Raw genomic sequence first — 7,773 nt, 5'->3', positions numbered from 1 at the left:
TGAACATTTGATTTTTCTTTTTGAAAAAACTCATGTCAATTACAGTTACTTAAGACACAAAACCGAGCCATCAGTTTTCGTTTCGTAATGTTTTTGATGCAATTTCAAATAAGTTTCGGGGACACACAAAACCCAAGAAACCCGATACCAAAGCCAATATATACTAGCTTAATAGCTTATCCAGATAATATTCGGATAGTAATATGATAATTCACTTATTGTTATAACGATTCTAATGTAAATGTTAAATGTGAAACACGACAAACATATTTGATTGTGAATAAACTTGCATTTTATACTAACGTGTCATGAAAATTTACTGCTTTCGATATATAAGAAACAAATAAAAAGTCTGAATATTCAAAAGTCTATCAATTGTAAACAAATGTGGGTAGATTAGGTAAATAACAAAAGATTTGACATTCTGGAGACAAATGTTAAATGTTCTATCTATATGCATTTCGTTCCCAACTTTAATTTTAGAGGAAATCTATGATGGGAAAACCTCATTCTTCATTTTTAGGAGCATTTCGTTCATTACAAGATTTGACCCAAGGCATCGTAGTCGTATAACATATATTAATCTATATATAGATGATTGGTGACTTCCGTTTATACTAGATTGAGAATAGATAATAGAGATGTCATCTCGAAATGGTAAAATTAAGGTCGCGTTTGTTTCACAGAATTTGATGAAATCTGATGAAATTGGAATTTAATTTCATTCCTTAGTGCGTTTGGTTGTTCAAAGAAGGAGGAATCTCATTCCGTAGGAATGTAAACATTCCATCATTTGATGGAATATCCATTCCTTGGGGATAGAGGAAGGAATTTGATTCCTTCCGTCACTTGAATTCTCAAAAAATCAAAAACATTCCGTCAAATTTCATTCTTTTAGATTCTAATTTCTTCGAAAGATTTTATTCCTTTCAAAAACATTCTGTGAACCAAACGCACACAGACTTCATTAATTAATACAAAAATAATATATTTGGCAGAAGGAAGGTGTAGTTTCCATCTAGAGTGGTAATTAAAAAAAGTAGATATAACAGTGTAGGTGGTAAAAAATTGAAATTCAAGTGTGTTTTTGTCATCCTGTGTAATTTTTGTTTAATTAGACTTTAGACCGTAGAAACATCAAACATGTCCTCTCTTCATATCATCACTTCACCGAAATAGTGACCACTTGAGAAGGAAAAAAATCTAGCAAAGAAAAAGATGAACATCAAATTTTTAGTAGCATGCATCAGAAGCTCTAAACATGAAGTTATCACACACTTCATAGATGAACAATATAGAATTTGACCATTGTACAATGCACATTGACATTTTGCTATATATGCACTGCATGTATATTTGCATAATTTTGGTTTTAAGATTTTTCAGTTTAGTTTTTTAAGATATTTTCAGTTTACTAAAGTTATCCTCCCGGCCTCTTGTCATCCTTTTGTCCTGCGCGAAGAAAGTACTTATCCCTAATCTTGCAAGTGTTGTGATAGGTCTTCTGCAAACCCATCCTGAGATAAAAAGCAGATCAGAACACAAATTAGTTGAGAATCATAACAAATATATATATAAAAAAAAGGTTAAAGAGAACATGATTGTATATAGCTTCACTCCCAACAAATCCAGCTTACCTTAGGGAGAAGCATTCCAACCATCTGATAGTGATCCTCTTCTTTAACTGGTGTTAGCACTGCCAAAACCTGTGATGGTAACAGTATGACCGCCCACTGCACATTTATAAAAAGTTATGTCAAATGTAAGATTTTGAAGTGAACATCCGTAAAAGAATATAAACACTTCTGGTATTGGTGATGTATGTTTGGATAAATGGAGCCAAATGATAATTAGAAGCCTATTATGACCTTCCTTTTGCAAGGGACTAAGAGCACAGTAATGGAAATTTATTTCCTAGAGCTTTATGATTTTCTTCATTAGTTTCTATATACTTTGTAGTTTGTATTAAATGGTCTCTTCTTAAAATATGAAACAACCAGCATCATTAACATAATATTACCATTCTAGTTGTATCATTGTGCCATTGCCATATACGAACTTATGTAAATGCTTAATAATTATCTTTGGCTTCCTTAGCACTTACAAGGTTGTCTTTGTGCATCTTTTCAAGCAATATATGATGACCCGTTGCTATGAGAATAACATTCTTGTCTGTTCCATCATATAGACTGCAAAGGAAGGAAAAAGTGTATTTATTGATAGTAAAAATAAATACATAGATGAGCTACTACTAAATGTTACCGAACTATACGACATATCATACTTGTCTTCAAAGAACTCATGAGGTACAAGTCTATTTATTAGCATCGTAGATGGCCAATCTTCAACAAGCCTGAAAGAAATAGGAAGTCCACAAGCCTATTAAGGTTTATTAACTGACAGGGAAACCGAAGAGCTAATCAACATGCTTTTTTGGAACTAAGTGGAGCACAAAAACTGTTCAATTAGGTATAACAGAGAAGATACGACTAGCAATGGGCGAATAATAAATTCACCAAATGCTTATGAATATATATCATTAGTGCACAACCCTTCCTGGTATATATGAGTTCTTCAGAAGAAAATATTAGTAGGATACATAGTGGTATATAAAATGTTTCTGAACAAGAGTTTTATCTTAGAAAGAGATTTCAATGGTTGCTTTTAAGCTTTTTAGGTAAGATAGCAAATCATTTAGAAGATCCCGGGAGGAGTTTTTAGGTTTTGATAATTTTATTCACCATCAAATTACTCTGATAAGAAGTATAAAAGTGAATGCCCCCAGACCACCATCAAAAAATAACTTGAATGAAAATAAAGATCGAACTGTAGTCAATGGTTGCTTTTAAGCATTTTAATTAATTAGCAAAACAATATTGAGCCTGCAATTAACAAGCTGTACTACTTATAGAGGCATCATGCCGTTCTAAAAAGAAAAAAAAACTTATAAAGGCATCACAATCTAAAGAGTACTTTCAAAATGTCCGGGACAGAAACTTACGACTTAGAAGCAGTCGAACTCAGGTGGCCCTGGAACAAAATTATACAGAAACACAATGCCCAAACTTAGTTTATGAAGTTTCATATTCATAATCTATGAAAAAAATATATAGAATGACATCTGAAAAGACATCTCTCATATAAATTCATATGAACAAATTATATGATAGAAAAACATGAGATGAAAATCACCATACCATTCATGTTTTAGAACTCACAACCAAAATACTTATCCAGTTTTAAAGATCCAGCATTCAAGAAAATCATCATGTTGAGAATATTTGAGATTTGAAACTTACAGTTAAACTGGCAATGAAGACAGTCTGGCCGTTCAGTATACCGGTTAAGCCCCCCTGTGTCATGCGAATCATTATGTCATTCCAAGTTAGCTAAACAATTGCAGTAATATAAACAAAAAAAATAATGAAAAACTCTATGAGCGTTCACTATGGATGTTCCATAAAACTGGTTATCTACAGATTAATGTGACCAAATTGAGATGTCAATGTCAACAACATGGGTTTGAAAAAGGAAAAAAAAAAGATTAAGGAGGGAACCTTGTCCCCCATACCATATCGAGTACCCATCATCCCTCAGCTATGAAAATGTTAAATACTTGTATATATAACTCACAAGGTGATTGCCACAAATAAGAGAATAACCCAGCCCCTAATTTCATCTCCACGAGAAAAAAAACTTGAATTTGATACATATTAGCTGTTTGTAGATCAATAATAGAACACAGACATTTTTTTTTTAATAAGAATGTAGCATCGCTTACCTCCCATGCCTGTACAAACTCGTTTCTTGTACAATCCTGATTTGATGGCAAAACTGTTATTCCCGAATAACTTAAATCAGCACACGCCTTTTTGAAGTTATCTGAGATGAGAACCAGATAATGTGGATCTTTCGCCAGGTTAATAGTATGATCAGGTGCCAAAGGGTTCTTTTTTCCCTGACATTAAAGAACAAGATCAGCATACCAAGAAAAATGATGGCTTGTTAAAGATACTAATAAGAAAAAACAAAAAAGGTTATTGGGGCAAGTGACCATTACCGCATTGTAGATTGATTTGATCCCTGAAAGCTGAGTTGGACATATAACTGAAAGAGAAACAGAAGACTGCAAAACCGAGCAAGGATCAGCAGCCTGATGTTTAGCAAATTATGATTATATTACTATCATTAAGACTCCATCACCACAACCTGAGGATATGATTTAGCCACTGTCTCAGCATCAGATAAATGGCTCTCTGTTGCAACAACAAGGATACAATGATTTTGGAGATTCTCATTTTGGCCTCCATTTGGGGAAGGAAACATCTGATCATGATAAAATTAGGTGTTGATATGTGCAAAATGAGCATAGACTAAAAAGAAAGAAGAAATATGTGCAGCCACAGTACAAGAATGTTAAAGGATATGATCCGGCTACAAATCCTAACCATGATGCATACCTTTAAAGCTAGAAGAAGTCCTTCATCAATTGCCACATCAGGAAATTCATCATCAGCAAATTCTAAAGTGTTTAGCCAGTCGAGGAAAAGTTCCACATTTTTTGTCCAGATGTGCTTCTCTACCACTGAAGCGACATTGAGAGTGGAAAACATATATAAGGTACAATAGCTATTAACTTTACTTGGGGAGGAAAATATTATATACAATGACACAAGGCATGACAAAATTTTTAGGGTACCGGAGTCAGATTGTGGAGGATTGAGTTCCACCATAGACAATTCAAACTTAGGACCAGCTGCACCCTGCATTTAAAGATGAAAAGAAAAAAATTCAACAATTACTAGTAGAGAGTTCTTTGAAGCTAACTAAACAATATATTCACAGGAGCTTAACTAAACAATTACTAGTAGAGTTGCTGCAGCAAAAATAATTTGGTCTAGCTAAATAAGCACATAAGCGGGCTATAGAATAGTAGATAATGATTCAAATGAAAAAAAATGAGATTCCAGCCATAAAAAGACCGCCAGTGTTCATAATTACATATGAGTAGAGTAACATGGCACTTAAATAATCCAAGAATAATCATCATCTAGTAAATCCAGACACCATATGTAGACGCTCTGGATGTATTTCTTCCTCTAGCATTAAAAAAACGGTTCATGGGCTTTCATGACCATTTTACTATTACAAATATTTCTATGACGTCATTTCTATATGGTGTCAGTTTTGACTTATAGAGGTAGTAACTCGATTTATGGCATGCAGGACTCCCTACCAAAAGCCTTCTTAGGGAACTAATTAATCCTTAACGGCTACAAATGCATAAGAAAAATCTAAGGTCAAGACTGAAGGTCGGTAATCAAGAAATACATCTTCAACAACCGTTCAAAATCATGAGTTTTCTGACAAGCATAAAAAAGGGATCACATATCAAAAGAATTGGGGCAGTAAAATAGTAAGAGTATCCAAAGAAAGATTTTACATGAGCAATGAATGCTTACCGTAGCTTCATCACCACAGAACGACCTGCATGATCCAATTGAAAATTAAGAGGAATATCAGCACTAAAATTCTTGAGAAAAAAACCCGATATTTCTAGACATGTCATGTATATGAATCTTCCCCAAATATTATTATGTCACCAATACTCACCCAGATTGTAGAGTTATGTATTAGTCTCTATGCATTACCAAATATATTCATAGTTGTTGCAAAAATTGGAAAACTGGGTCTATTAATCACCGGTTAATTGGAAACCGAAGGGTGGCCCATCTGATTGTGGCATAATCAAACTTGTTACTCAGTCAACGACGGTCAAAAATATAAGATATGCATAGAGGTTTCTCAAAAAAGATGAACAAATTAGCAAATTCTTTAATTAATTATAAATCTTAATTATGAACCACAAAACCAGTTGTATGATTCTGAATTAAATCGATATGCTCACAAAACTAAAAGACGTTGATGCAGATTTAACATAGCAATGAACTTAATCATAGTTGGCCATAACAACAAAAGGCGAGATCGATTCTGTTTCTTGGGCAATTCTATGCATGTAAACCATAAGTACATTTCACATAACATTATAGCATTATAAGAAGAATAAGAAGTACCCGATGAGTTTTCCGACATAATCTCTGAGAATGGTGCGCCAAGAACGAATTAGGGGCCTAGAACATTCAACCAACACTATAAGACGCTTCGTATCCGCCATTTGTTAGTAAAATTGAAACACACAACACAGATAGAAAGTCAAAAATCAAAAACTAGAACGATTTCCTTTTTATTTTTCTCTGAAAGATGAATGTGGAATGAAGTTTTTGTTATCTGAATTTCAAGAATGGAAAAATGGTGATGCTTGTATACATATACATATATTTATATGAATATATATACTGGTGATCGAAGTGTAACTGATAAAGAGCGCGCGGGAAATAAAAACTGAAATTCAGTTAGATAGTTTGTTAGGGGAGTGGGGACCACTATTAACTAATTGTTAAACATTGAAAGCAGCCGGTAACACATTCTTAATTTGTATTTGTAGTAGTAGTAGTAGTAATGATACGACACCGTTTGGTCAGCACAGTGTTTTCCGATCGCAGGCGGGAGTATGTATCAAGGGTTAAATTGATCAAGGAGGTCCGGCCAGCTGTCGATCGCCACGCACCATTAACATCTCGGGTTTCCATCTTCATTTTCTTTTTCAGGTGAGCAAATCTGATTGTTGAAAGTGAAGCTTCGATTTGTGATGGAGGTAGAGGAAATATATGTAAGTGTACTTTAATTCAATTGAGGGATAAAAAGAGGGTCGAATTTTGTTTAAGCGGAAAGGTTAGGCATGCAGTACAAACAAAGGATTTGGTAAAATTTGGGGAAAGTTACGTAAAACTCAGGGATATCAAATTCAAAGGTTTAATTTGTAATATTTTTTAAAGTGACAGACGATTGTACCTAAGCTCAGATAAAGTCTGCAGTACGGATCATTTTCCTTTTGTTTTATTATTGAAATAAAAGGACATTATGTGGTATCCTTTAATTTTCTTTTTTAATTTTGCTCTCTGATTTTTCCACATGTCATCATCCAATCGTTAGGAAGATTATTAGGCTATTTGGTTAGGAGGATTAATCATTTCTCGTGTATTTTCCCTTTTTTTAGTATATATTTACAAAGTACATGTTTAAAAACATCCAATAAACCAGATATTTATTTTTATTAGAAGCCATAGAGACTTCAATTAAAATTTTCATCTTAAAATAATAAATTCGAAACTTCATTAATGTTCACTAAATGTACAGTATTATCTTTAGCAAAATCTAAACCAAGTCCCTAAATGTACAGTATTATCTTTAGCAAAATCTAAACCAAGTCCTTAAAGATCCTGTTAATGTATTATACATTTATATATTAAAACCTCATCCCTTAAATTTTATGATAAGTGTACAACTATTTAATTTATTTTAACTAAAGCTCTTAGGACTTCGTTTAATAAAACTCCTATCTTTTATCTATAAACTTTTAGTTCATTTAACGCTCACAAAAGAAAAAAATGTTAGAAAATCTCAAAAGTTTTAGGTAAAAGTAATTTCATACAAGGATAAAGCGATGGTTTAAAACTTTACATATACATCTTGTTTAAGCCATCTTAATTATCTTGTTTAAGCCATCTTACATCTTGTCTAACCACTTCTTAATAAATCATAACTCTTTATTATTACAAACGAGCATTGTACCCGCACAATGCGGCGGCGATGACATTAGTTGCAATGTGGTGGCGTCGACGGATGGTGATGGCGTCAGCGTTAAGTGGTGTA

The sequence above is a fragment of the Erigeron canadensis genome, chromosome 8 (genome assembly GCF_010389155.1).
Source record: "Erigeron canadensis isolate Cc75 chromosome 8, C_canadensis_v1, whole genome shotgun sequence".
Classification (NCBI taxonomy): Eukaryota; Viridiplantae; Streptophyta; class Magnoliopsida; order Asterales; family Asteraceae; genus Erigeron; species Erigeron canadensis.
This window is presented reverse-complemented; position numbering follows the sequence as displayed.